Genomic DNA, 14283 nt, shown 5'->3' on the forward strand with positions numbered 1-14283 from the left:
TAAAGAATGAATCAAGGTAGATGGTTCACGCTGGAACAAATCTGTTTAAAACGCAGCGGCTTTCTCTTCCACTTCAGTACAAGTTAACCACTTACATGTCTTGGTATAGAATTAATATGATCAAGTACAATATATTGTACTGCCATTTAAAAAGCCATTCATTACATTTGGGGGAGGGAGCTCACCTAGCTTAACAGTCATTATTTTTAGGGCAAAAATATGATCTGACAGATAAAGTAGTTTTTAAAAGGCATATTCTGTGCACTTATGTAACCAAAGTACATAAATTCTTATGATATATTTTAATCTAGATTGATTTCTTTTGTAAGGTTTGGGTTGTGGCTTGTACACTTGAGAGAAACAAGAGAGAAAGAAAATCGTGATAGAGGGTATGATCTAGTGGTCTGAACATGGGACTGAGAGGCAGGAACTTCTTAGTTGTAATCCCAGCTCTGACACTGCCTCCCTTTATTCGGCCTTTTGCAAGTCATGTAATCTCTCTGCCTAGCTTTACCCATATGTAAACCAAGAATAACATGTACTTGCTGATTGGGTGTTCTGGAGTCTTAGTTGATGTTTGTGAAATGCTTTGAAACTGAAAAGTGCCATGTAAGAGCTAAGTACTATTAGGATGTTTGTGTTGCAGTTGTTGATACACTTTGAGGCAAGTCATTATTTCATGGATTGGGAGCACTGATCCTTGGTGTAATTATTGCTATAATGGGCATTGCATAGGGTCAATTAGCATTCTTTGTGTGATGCAATAATGTTAGTCATAATTATGTAAAAGCAGCAAAGAATCCTGTGGCACCTTATAGACTAACAGACGTTTTGGAGCATGAGCTTTCGTGGCCACTACTTGCATCCGACGAAGTGGGTATTCACCCACGAAAGCTCATGCTCCAAAACGTCTGTTAGTCTATAAGATGCCACAGGATTCTTTGCTGCTTTTACAGATCCAGACTAACACGGCTACCCCTCTGAGTCATAATTATGTAACTTATTATTAATGGGAAGATTTTATTACCAAGCAGTGGATGCCATCTTAGTTCACTCACCCAGGACTGAATTAGAGGCCTCTACAGCTGAAAGCATGTGATGCTCGAGTTAAAGAGCAAACACTCTATTCTTAGGCCTGGTCTACACTGGCGGGAGGGGAATCGATCTAGACTAGATCTAAATCGATCCCTGCTGGATCGATCGCTGCCTGCCAATCCGGCTGGTAGTGAAGACATACTCTTAGAACACACAACACACATTGACCAGTGGCAAATGGGTCTTGATTAACCTAATGTACAAGAGGCCATGGCTTCAAGTAGAATTTTTGTCTGCAAAACATTCCCTTTAATTGTGAGACTTGTGTCTGAATTTTTTCACTCTTTGATGCCTAAATCCATAATTTAGGCACTTAAGTGACCTGATTCTCAAAGGCTGCAAGCCACGTTGACTTCAGTGAGATTTATTGGCACTTAACACCTCTGATAATTAGGGGATGGATTTAGGAGCCTAAGTTTAGACACCCAGGTTTGAGAATATTGGCCGATATTCAATGTTTTTAATAGCACCACAAAAGTAGGCTACACATCTCCCAATGAAATGTGTCCTGAGGAGCTCTGAAACTGAAGCCCCCATCTTGCAAAGGGCTGTGTAATGAGCTCTGCAGGGAGCTATTTTGAAATCAGGATGTCCCCAGCCTATCTCCCTCACCTGGGAGAATGACAACTATGATAATGACCTGAAGGGTGAAGTGGGGAACCCATAAGAGCAGTTGAGCAATCAACAAATCAGAATGGTCTGTTTGTAAAATATAATTGTCCCTTAAAATGTTTTAGTTCCTTTGCACATATTCCTAGAAAGTGTGTTCATCTCCGAGCGGTGTGTATTACTGTAGCATCGTCACTAGGATCATAAGGAAGTTCAGTTGCTGAAATGCCATTTAGTGGTAGGGTGAATGAAATCAACAGAACTTGCCAGTAAATAAGTTTGAGTCCTTCCTGAAACTTTAGGAAAGGTCTTTCTACAGAACTTCTTGTCTCTTTTTAGAGTGACTATTAACACTGTATGGGGTTAGACCTAGAAAAATCTGACTCTGTTTCCTCAGGGTTGCATAACTCTTCTTTACAGTAAGCCAGAGCAGGAGTGTCCTACTGTATGCATGGAACAAGATTTTAAAAATACCAGCTGCTATAAAAAGAGAAATGCATTTGTATTTTTCAAAGTATAGCACTGTACTTGTTAGTCAAATAATTTTTTTAGGACTCCGAGTATAGCACTTAAACTGAACCCTAGTTTAGAAGGATCTAATTCAACACAAGACGTGTTTGGTTTTTTTGATCTATAGTACATTATCTTCTGCCTAAAGTATTAAATCCATTGGGTTAGCACATTTCAGGTTGTATATTTCCTGCTGTGTGTACACAAAACTGTGTAATACAGTACATTTTGGCAGTGTGTCTCTACCACACCATCTGTAATAATTTTCAGCTGTGGTCAGCCACAAGAAATTCAATTTAAAAAATAAAAAAAAAGCTTATCAGTTCAAGTTGTACGTAAGACACAAGCCACGGCTATATTGCTGGCTTGTTCAGGTTTATTTTCTGCCAAAGAATCATCAAGTGCTGCTGTCACCTCGGCTACAGAAGGTGGATACTCAACCTCAGACACTATGTGCTTTGCAAGAAGCTCTGACTGAGAACAGGCTGGAGTTGCTAATTGTCATGAATTAATTTAAATCTTGATAAAACCTGCACACAGGAAGAAGTTTAATAGTAATGGTCCACCACACCAGTGCTTGCCCCACGCTGGCCGGAATTCTACCTTGTGCCCAAAGATATGCTTGTTGTGATCTCCTGATAGGCTGTGGTATATTATGGGACAAGTTCATGGAAAGTTTTTTATCCACATCCCGTTGTTTCAGTGTTTTAAAAAATGCTTTGTCTGCTGTGACCTAGTGGATTGAATATGGTGCTAAGAAACCTGGGTTCTGTTCCTGACTTTGCCACATCTGTGAAATATTTATCTGCCTTTGTAGGTTTGTAAGGCATGTTGCTATCTCTGGAAGAGATGTGCTGTGTTAAGTGCAAAGTGCTATTGCCATATTGAATTGGCACTGATACATTATTTTACAAAATTATGTACAGTACAAGGGGAACCGGTTGTGTAATTTTACATCAAATCAAATAGTTTTCTGCAACTTTTTGTCTAGTAAAGAGGTGAATGATACACACCTGAGTATGTCACTGCCCATGCATGCTCAATCGAGAATCCACTCCGCAATCCGCAGACTGCTGCACCGACTGGATTGTAATTACGTCAGCCAGGAGTTCTCAATTTTTTTCATTGTGTGACTACCTCACTGTCTCCTGGACACCTCTCCTCTCATTTGCAATCATGTTGACCACCTCTCCTGTCATTCATAAGTGAAAAGCATCCTTGTGGCAAGTACACCAATTGTTTACCTTAAAATCACCGGTCTAGCCTCTCTTTCCGGACACTGTCACTTCATGATGGAAAGATGATCATCATTTATTACTATGGCTTAGCACGGAAAAGGTCCCTGCTCTGAAGACCTTATGACCCAAGTCCTTGCTCTTACAAAGAGCTTTATGTGGGTGGACCTGTCTCAAGTAGAGCCGCATTGACTTAAGCTCATAAGCACTTCGGATATTGACTTCAATGGGGCTGTATGTCGGGATCTGCCTGTGTAGAGCTCATTGCAAGACTGGGGTGTAAATCCTTGAACTGCAGCTCCACCAAAGTCAAGAGAGTTTGAAATAACAAAAATAATTGGAGAAGCCCAATGGTACATCTGCAAGGAGAAGGTAAAACTCCATTGTTGGGTATAGCTCACCGGTACCTTAGATAAAGTCTTGTCTATGCAGTGCTTTGGTCCGCAACGGAGGGGTGTGAATTTTAGTCCGCACTGGCATGTTGTGCATTAGCTGATCTGTGTGGACCCTGCTGGTATACGCTAAAAGTTCCCTAGTGTGCGTTTATGTAGTCCCTTTTCAAACAGCTCTTTGTTAATGGGCACCAGGGAACCGTCCACACAGGCCACTAAACAGACATTAAATGTACGCCCCTCCTTCATGTGGACTAACTCACCGAGTAGACAAGCCCTAATGCAGGGCCCATAGTAAGCAGGGTACAACCTTTGGCCCCACTGAACAAGCTGGGCATGTAACGTTTCAGTACTGACTCAGCATTGTCTTTGCATGGTAGGGTTTTGGGGTTTGGTTTTTTTTCTGGGTTTTGGGGGGGGGGTTCTGGGTTTGGGGTTTTTTTTTACCTAATTACAGTTGGAACTATTGTATGCCATGAAATGATATTGCTCCATCCAGGCTAGTACACTGTGCCCTACTTGTGATTCCACTAGGTGTCTTAAATGTATTGTACATGCAAGACCAAAGTTGAGGTTTTCGTTGTACAGCATGTACAATGTATTGCTATGCAAAGGGTAGGAAAAGAATATGAAACTTACAGCAGCAAAGGCCGATCTTTGCTGATCAGTACAGTTCAAACAGAACAGAAGTAACAATTTCAGACCTGCTCAATATGTTACCTGCTCTTCCCACTCTCTCCCTCTCCATAGTCTCTCAGGCTCCCGTGCCCTTAACGCAATATATTTGCTGCCAGAGTGGGCTTCCTGTAGATAGAGAGATGGTGGTAGAAAAAACACCTCAGTGAAACAGAAGACGACAAAAAATAATCACCTGGTAGATGTTTCCACCATCTCTGCAACAGCTTGGATGTTCTCTGATTTCTCCTCTTTTTTTTGAGTACTGTGAGGAATTATGTTCTTGCAGGGCTAGGAGCTAGGGCCATGATTTAAAAAAAAAAATAGGAGCCAGAAGTTTGGCTCCTAAATCCATATTTGGTTGCTATGTAAGTGGCCATTATTATTATTTATTTTTTTATGATTGTAGCACCTAGGATTCACAGGTATGAACTAGGTCCCCATTATGCTGGGTACTGTTCAAATGCAGAAGAAAAAGACAGTCCCTCCCCAATCTAAGTATAAGACAAGAGACAGCAGATGGATACAGACAGATGGGGGAATACAAGGAAACAATGAGACAATATTGTCTAAATAGACAAGACAAACACAGAGTGGGGGTGCTGAGCACCCAGGAGATCCTATTTGCACTTTTGAAAGTCAGGTCAGCTATTTAGGAGACTTAATCTGGGTTTAGGAGTCTAACTTTGGGCTCCGCTTTTTGAAAATTTTGGCTCTGGACTCCTGGGTGCTGTTTCCAGCTCTGTTCCTGAATTGCTGTGTAGCCTCGAGCAAGTCATTTCACCCCTCCGTGCTTCATTTTCCCATCTGTAAAATGGGTATAAGAGCATGTACTTGCGGGACCTCATAAAATTTTAATCAGTCTTTGGAAAGCCCTTTGCAAAGTTTTGATCAGAGCTCCTGAGAAGAACTATGCTAAACTCCGATAGAAATTGAGACATTCCTGCTAAAATGTGAAGACGGCTTTGGGTTGGGCTGGGAAGATCAGCCTGAAAAAGGCCTCCTTGGTCTCCTTTGCACATGGGAGATTTGAAGCTGAGGTGGCAGCTACTACTGCTTTCCTTTCCTCCTGTCTAGGAGATGGTTGTCTTGCAATACACCCTTGGCCTCTTTCTTCCTCAAGCCTGGATCAGCCATTACGGGAGTCACTCAGCCTGGACGTGATGATGAAAGAGAGGGCCTGGTATCTCTGAGTCATCCCGGAGTTATTATTACATTGTCTCCCCTCCCTATGTTGTCACTCCACTGCTTCTACGTGACGCTACTGCTCCCCTGCTCTTTGTTCCCCTTCCCATGGGGTGTCTGTCTCACTCTTTGTTCTATCCTGAGCGTGGGTAGAACACTTACATTTACTAAAATCTTGATCTTTGACATGCTGTCAGGCAGCACTTCAGAGATCAGCCTACTAGTCTTACGTTTTTAGTTTTCCTTTCAGCCCGTCAACGGTGTGTTAATTAGACAGCCTGACAGAAAGCCAGCCTCTCTAACCCAAGAAAACCCTCTTGCTAAAAGTTGCCCCAGGATACAGAATTGAATCGGTGTATGCCTACCTATACGCATGATACAGACTATAGCACCACCAGTTTGGATGGGAGTGAATCTTCTGATTTGCTGGAGATCACCACAAAGGGCAGGCGATTTAATGCCAGTTGCATGCGCTACTTAGATTAGAATACTGATGAGCCCTTTTGAAAGGCCAACTGCATCTTCCTCCAGCACAAATATTGAATATACCCATTTGCTTCACCCCACCAAAAAAAAATCTTCCCAGGAATAAATTAAAACTTGGAGGTGTGGTTATTATCACAGAATAATTAGACCCCATGGGATAAGAGACACTCGATGTTGGTTAATGCCCCTGGGTCATGATTATCTAATAAAGATGATGCCTCTGTCATTGCTTAATTGTTCTTCCCTTTTAGAATGTTCCTTATGCAATCAGAATCTGTCATGTGTGCTCATTTCAGACAGAAATATTACCGCAAATCCCACCATGCAGTGTTATGTGGGCTGTTTGATTGACTCGACCAGATTCCTCCTCTCCCCCTCCCCCCAACTCCCATGTTTATAATTTTTATTTAATAAACCACAGCATCACTGCACTTCAGTTGCTCATTGCTTACATGGCAGACATTTAACAGATGCATTAGAAGTGACGTTGTTGGTCACACCTTCTTGAAAACCGGCCAGTTGCTGTCAGTGGCTATGTTGGTGGGGCTATGTAGAGGGAGTTGGTTTGGATGCTTAAGTGTCAGAGCTAGCTCTAATCCTAAATAATGCCAGCTGGATGGTGCAAGTCCCATGCTGCTTAAGAAACGGCCCACAATTCACTATAATTAGTCTCTGTCTTCAGGAGAGGGCTGGGACTGAAAGACCAGGGTATGTTGCCGATCACAGCTGAGTGGGAAGGTTTGTTTAGAGTCTGTCCAACAATGTAAAATTCTGGCCAGTGTCCTTAGTCTCTCACTTTTGCCAGCACTAAAATTCATTACCTTCACATAACATTTGAGAGAGAGAGAGACCCAGTTACCATTGTTTTACAAGCTAAAGAATAAAATGACAATGGAGAACTCTGCCTTAACTTGATTATCCTTAAAGCCAGTCTCTCGTTTAGCTTTGTCCTCCCTCTTGTACCAAGCGAGGGATTAAAGGATTTTTTTCACTCAAAGGACTTTCTGGGGGAACTTTGTAAATTCCATTCCCCGGAATTAGCCTTCTTAGATTTTTTTAAAGAACTTTTGGTCCTTACTTCCACCCCACTGCTCATCTTCTCTTCCTTCTTTATCACTGACCGGGGAGCTGTCTTTACTAGATACTTGATTAGAAAAATGACATCTACATCCTTTTGTATTATTCTTATTTATTTTCACCACAGTAGCACCTAGCAGCCTCAGCCAAGCTCAGGACCCCAGTGTGCGAGGTGCTGTACAAATACAGAGGGCTTGTCTGCACTGCGTTGTTAGCTTGAGGTATAACTCCAGTGTTGCCCCTAACGCAACCCGTGTGCGTACACAGAAATCGCTAGCCTCAAGTTAAGCAGAACTTTCAACTCAAGCTACCTGGCCCTTTAGGGAGGGTGGGTTGAAACTCGGGTGCTGCTGGTGCTTGAGCTAATAATGCAGTGGGGACTCGGATACTCTGCACTGCTAATCCAATCACTCTGTGCTGCTCATGTGTTGTTTTGCTGTGTGGCATCTTTGACTATAGCCAGGCTGTCTTGAGACGGGTTAGCGTGAGTAGATAACTCAAGCCAACGCTGCAGTGAAGACATGCCCAACTGATCTGACACTCTTAAATAGACAAACCAAGGAGAGGGTAGGAATGGAAACATACACACAGCTTGGTGAAGTGATTTGCCCAGGGTTACCTGGCACAGCTGAGACCAGAACTTATGTCTGTAGGCTCCCAATCCAGTAGACATGCCAGTAACCGACACTCATTCTGATGTTTCCCTGAGGTCTTCGTGTATGACTCGCACTCAACTGGAAATTACTGCACTGCTCTTGCACTTCTTTTAGTCAGGAACAGATTAAAGCAGGACCCATGCAATCTGCTCCCTGAAGTCAGAGGGGACTGTGGATGCAGTGGTGAGTCAGAGACAGACTCATGGTTGAGCACTGCCTGTGGAGGAAGATCAAGGACTCAAGAAGGGAATTAAAACAAGAGTCTGTCTTGGTAGCTTTGAGAAGGGGAGAAAAGCTTTGAGAAAACCTTTGAGAAAAGCTTTTTCCCAGAGCAAGAGTGAGCCTTGGCCGGAAATCTGTACATGCTTGCGAGGGAAGCTGAGCCTAAAATTTCAGTAACGTTATGTTAAGAAAAACACCAAGAAAGAACAAAAATGAAGTCTCCATGTGTGAGCACTGGGGGTTTGTTGGTGAGCATATGCACATCCTCTGGAACTGGCTGCAGAGGATGAGAGAACAAACTGGCTGCTGTGTCCAGGCAGGATTCTTAGAAATGGGAAAGGTACAGTATCCAGAAAACAAAATCACCAGTGTCAAGCTGCCTCTGCCACCGGTATTGACTTGTAAAACCCAGGCAGTCACGGGGAACATAACTGAGAACTGTCTAAACAGCACTAAGGGAAAGGTTGTGTGCACAGCGAATTCAAGTGCTCTTAACCCAGTTACTGACATGAATCTTTATGAAGAAAGCACCAAAACATACACCAGATCCACAGACCTTTTTTTTTTTTAATACGTGATCAGAATTATTTCCCAGTGCATCTGATGGATGGCTGGATCTCTTGGGGCAAAGCGCTGCTTTCAGAACTGTACAGTGGGGACGAGTGGAGCTCAGCACATCTGACAAGGAAGGGGTGGATGCCCCAATCCTGGGGCCATTCACTATAATGTAGAGGCTCCTCTAATTTATGCAAGCTGGCCATCACTGCAAGCCATCAGAGATCACCAGCACATAGAGATGGCCAATCCATGCCCCAGGTCATGCCCCCGTCCTGAGCTGAGGGTGGAGCAGGAGCTGATATATCCCTTGGGGAGCTGACTAAACCAGAATTGTGGCTGCTTTGAAACACTGGAGCATCACAAAGTAGCCTTGGGACAAAGCAGGATCTGGCCCGGTGGATCTCGACTCCTATATTTTGCTCTCCCCAGATAAGTGGAACTAGTCGAGAATGTGCTGTAGCGGGATCCTCTGTGCGGCTAGGAGGGCCCCACTGAGGCTTGGAGAGGAGAATTCTGCCCTTACGTTGCTTGCATACTCTGCCACTTACAACAAGAGCACAAACGTTCCTTCCTTTTAAACTGAGGCTGGGGGGGGGGTTATTAAATAGGGTTACCTAAAACATATACAATACTGTTAAAAAGAAATAAATCCCACTTACAAATGATAGAAAACACCATTTGGAATATTGCTGTTTGGTTTTTATGCCTTGGACCAAGCTGCCATCATGTTATTTTTGTGGTCCTGTTATCAGACATCTGCTCCAGTCTTTTGGAACCCAGCACGTTGCCCAAGAAAAGGTGGGACGTCAGTGACAACCTTTAAGCATATGGTATGCAGCCTCCTAGGGTCCCGCTTTTCCGTGGGATGTGCCTTCACTAAGAAGTCATCGGAGACCATTATAATCTGACATTTATCACAGAGAGTGAAGATGGAAAAAGGCTGTTAGATCATCTAGTCTGTCTTCCTGCCAGTGCACAGTTGTGGGCTGCATGATCTAACGGGTCCTTTCATCCAGAACAACGATGATAATAATTAGCATTTATACAGCACTTTAGTTCATTGCAAAGTGCTTTATGAGCATTAACGGAGTCTTACCGCAGCCCTTTGAGGGGGATAACGGGAGCCAGTTTATAGATGGGGAGCTTGGGGTACAAGAAGTTCATGCCATGAATCTGTGTCAGACTCAGGAATACAGTTCTAATTTTAGCACTTGTGTTACAGTCACTCCTAAGGGCCTAGCCAAGATCATGGCTTCATTGTTCTAGGCTCTATGACAAAATACACATAGGAAGAAAGAGTCCCTAACCCAAAGATAGTACAGTCTAAGGTAGGAGAAAGGAAATATTAGTATCCCCATTTTACAGATGGGGAACTGAGAGAGATTAAGTGACTTGCCCAGGTTCACACAGGACATCTGTGGCAGAGCTGGGAAAAGACATTAGATCTTTTGACTTTGAGTCCAGTAACTTCACCGCAAGATTACCCAATACATTTTCATGCAGCACTGTCATTCTTTCTGTGCTCCATGTCACCGTATTCCCTTTGCCCAAAGCACTGACTGGTTGTGCAGTGCTCAGACAATGCACAACAGGGTGTAACTAATATTGCACTGATGGGTTGTGCAGTGCTCAGACAATGCAGAACAGGGTGTAACTAATATTGCACTGACGGGTTGTGCAGTGCTCAGACAATGCAGAACAAGGTGTAATTAATATTACACTGACGGGTTGTGCAGTGCTCAGACAATGCAGAACAGGGTGTAACTAATATTACACTGACGGGTTGTGCAGTGCTCAGACAATGCAGAACAAGGTGTAACTAATATTACACATATCACTAACTTCACTTGCATCCCTGAGCGTCAGCCTTACGTAAATTGTCATCACTCTATTGACCTCAGCGGCACTTTGCCAGTTTACAGTATCTGAGAATATGGATTGGATGTCTTGCTAGGCTGGCATTTGGAGAAAGGTGCCCAGACTCCATTGAAACTTTACTTCTTTAGGCTCCTTCAAAAATCCTAGCCCTAACAGGTAATACCAGTTGCTCAGCTTGTTACAACCCCTAGTCTTAAAAGTGCAACTGGATCTTTCAGCTTGTCGCTCAGATAGTTGATGGCAAATCTCCCACTGATTTCAAAGGGAACAGGATCCAAGCCTTAAATTTGATATGTCATGGTAAAACAGCAGGTAAGGGTGGGACAATCAGGTCATGAGGTTACTCCTTTTGGTGACATGCCCTGTGACTGAATGCACCCCTATATTCACACCCTACACTCTACTGTAATACTCTTTGTACAAAATATGCCTTGTGCGATATCATTTGAAAACTAATGACTCACTGGTCAATATTATGGCAGATGGTGACACAAGACCTCACTAGTCTGAATTGCCCATGCAAACACCCCATGTCTAGTCTGGTTATGACATGTCCCCATCCTGGTTCACACTTTCATGATAACTTTGATTTTATACATTTGCCTGGGTATCCATTGAAAAGAACGGGGGTGGGAATGGAGGTAATAGTAGGCAGGCCAGGTGGTTGCATGAGATACTGGATCAGAGAAATGGTTCCCGGCATAAGGTGCAGCAGGAGCAGTATGAACTAAAGAGAGGAGGCTGTAATTGGAGAACAATCATCTTGACCTTCTTATCTTTTGCATATAGAACTTTTCATTCCGAAGAGGTCCCAAAGTGATCTACAAACTCTCTTATAGGGGAGCAATGCAGACCCCCTCTGGGGGAGATGGCAGCAGACAACCGGAACAGAGTACAGCATTGGGAATTGGGGGAAATTTAGCCCAGGATTCAAATGCAACCCCTAGTCTTAAAAGTGCAACTGGATCTTTCAGCTTGTCGCTCAGATAGTTTTTCATATGTTCATAATTTTTAAGATCAGAAGTCACCATTATGCTGATGTAATCTGGCCTCTAAAGCAGGCCATAGAATTTCAGCCAGTAATTCCTGCAATGATCCCAATAACTTCTGAAGGAGCTAGTGCAATGTTTCTCAATGACTTGTCCATGGTCCAGCGCGGGTCCCTGAGATCTCCATTGACACAGTTTAGGAAGGCAGCAAGCCAGTCCCTGGTATCAAAAAAGATTGAGAAACACTGAGCTAGCGCAGGTCTTCTAGAAAGAGACATCCAGTCTTTCCAGTGACTGGTATTATAGTGGTGAGTGCCATAGAAATGCCTCTAAGCGAATAGAATCTTGTCTGTCATGTTACAAATGGTTATAAAATGGATCCAGCCCTTTAAAAAAAAAAACATGAAAAAATTCAGTCATAGTCTGAGGGCAGCCCTAGTCTCCTATCATTAGTTCACAATCATCCAATATTCACCTGGCTAGAACACAAGCTGCTTCTTTGTTCCTTTTATCTGTCTCTGCGAAGCTAGCTAGCTTCCTTGATGCTGCCCATGTAGCTTATTGAAGCTCACATGTGTACAGGTTTTAAAGGAGGCAGGGATAAAATTCCCAGTACAAAGTGAAGAAGAATAATCAATTTACTGCTACGGATACAAGACTCCATAAGGTATAGCTCAGAAAACTAAGCCATTATGCACGTTTTGTACAATTCAGTTTTTCTAACAATTAGAGTAAATGTTGGTAGAAAGGCAGCATAAAGAAAAACCTTCCTAACGGTGCTATAGGTTGGTACATCAAGCTTTACATCAATCTGGAGACTGCTACCTACTGCTTATAAAGCACTACTGTGAGGCAATTCAATTCAGAGCAGCAATGTTCCAAACTTTTTTATTATTATTATTTGGTGACATGGGAGCGCCAGAAGAAAGCAATTTATAAATTCAGTAGGTATCCAATAGATTTTTGTCACCTGGACAACTAAAAGCAATAAATATAAAATAACGCTGTGATGGCACTGAGTTATGCTCCCTTTGCCATTAGTAAGAGCAGCTGCTGAGCCCAGGAGCTTGGTTGGTGCTAGAGAGTTTTGCTGGTTTCCCAAATGAATGGCACAGTATTCTAACTTTACTACAAGCTGTGTGATATTTTTTTTCCTGTGTATTCATCATACATTACGTTTCTAAAGCAAGGTCATTTCAACTGAAGGAAAAGAGGGAAGAGACAGGATAAGCTCCTGTAATCCTTAGCTTGAGACCGATTTCAGTGTACACCACAGGTAGGAGAAAGAAGAGTTTAGATAACAGGCTTCTATACATAAAGCTTCCGTGGTATTTTACCTTTTCCTTTATTACATTTTTGTGTTCTGTAAGTAATACGATGTTTCATTTACTGGTGGTATTGAGTGTGTTGTGGAAATTTTTTCAGCTATTTACCTACCTATGGTACTTATGTGGTCCCTGTTGCTGTAGGATCTCACAATCTTTAGTATATTTGTCCCCACAACTCTCTTTTGAAGTCCACAAGTACTCTAACCTTCATGTTACAGCTGGAGAGCTGGGACACAGAGACTGAGTTGCCCCAGGCTCACACAGGAAGTCTGTGGCAGAGCAGGGAATCGAATCTGGGTTTCCTAGGTCCCAAGCTAGTGCCTGCACCACTGGACTCTCCTCCTTCCCTCTCTTTGCTCCATGCTCAAATTATATTGTGTGCATGTAAAATCTTTAACCCTATGCCCCTCAAAGTAGCAGTCGGCAAAATAGGAAAGACCCTCAAGTGTATCTGACATGTCTTATGGCTAATTCCTCCCATCAGGCTTGCAATGCAGATCATTGTCAAGCAGTAAAAATAATTGCAACACGAGACCACTGATTTCTGGACTGCTTCAGTGCTCTCAGTAGCATTTTATAATAGTTCTGAGTTACCTGAATATTCAGTCATACTAGGGTAATGTGAGCTCTGAATTCAAATTACGAGACAATCTGAGGAGCCTGCTCAGTGTTAACTGATAGAATAGCGAAACTTGAACCCAAGAACACGCACTTAAATTTAGCCCAGATTTTGGTCAGTCACTGACCAGGTATTTGAGTTGTGTGGATCTGACACCAGTAACCAGAATGAGGTCCTGGGACCTTACGAAAGAGAAGGATTTGGCCTGCCTTCCTCACTCACGAGGATGTGTTAGAAACCCATCCGCTCATTAATCTCTCACACAGGAGGAATTTTAATCTTACATTTTGATTTGTTCTAGTTTTGTTCTTCATAAAACGAATTGCTGGTGTAACATGGAGCTGCCCACCAGATAGCATTAGCCACAGGGAGCTTATTACACCACTCATTTAGCCACTGTACAGACTCCTTATTTGCTTCTGGATACAATTAGACTTCAGCTTACAAGGCTTTACATCCCTTGGATCGTGGCTGACTGAGAAATCACTGGTCTCCACTACACGCACACACGACAGCAGGGTTTAAGATCAGTGAGGACTCTCAAGCTAAGAGGGTCTGCATTGCAAAGGCCAGAAGGCTTGTTGACTCCTTGGAATTTGTTGACCTTTAGGGCAGGGTGCAAGGAAGTTTAAGGGTGTCTTGGAGTAGTGGGGAGGAAGGTAGATAGATGATGTGTGTGTGTGTGACTTTGTTTAAAGTGGGGAGGACTTACTTGCACTTTGCTTGGACTCTGTAAAGGCAACTCCTTATCTTTGATAAAATTGTCTTC

General features: G+C 43.0%; 1 protein-coding gene and 1 long non-coding RNA gene across 4 annotated transcripts in view; one reads left to right on the top strand and one right to left on the bottom strand.

The window, feature by feature from the left end:
- Window positions 1-4629, bottom strand: part of LOC123376805 — a 34699-nt gene extending 30070 nt beyond the window's left edge. The window contains exon 1 of the long non-coding RNA XR_006581961.1: window positions 4562-4629. This is a non-coding gene — a long non-coding RNA (uncharacterized LOC123376805). The remainder of the gene's footprint in view (window positions 1-4561) is intronic.
- Window positions 1-14283, top strand: part of CELF2 (CUGBP Elav-like family member 2) — a 451780-nt gene that overhangs the window by 413282 nt on the left and 24215 nt on the right. The window lies entirely within an intron of this gene.

Source organism: Mauremys mutica, chromosome 1 (genome assembly GCF_020497125.1).
Source record: "Mauremys mutica isolate MM-2020 ecotype Southern chromosome 1, ASM2049712v1, whole genome shotgun sequence".
Lineage (NCBI taxonomy): Eukaryota > Metazoa > Chordata > Testudines > Geoemydidae > Mauremys > Mauremys mutica.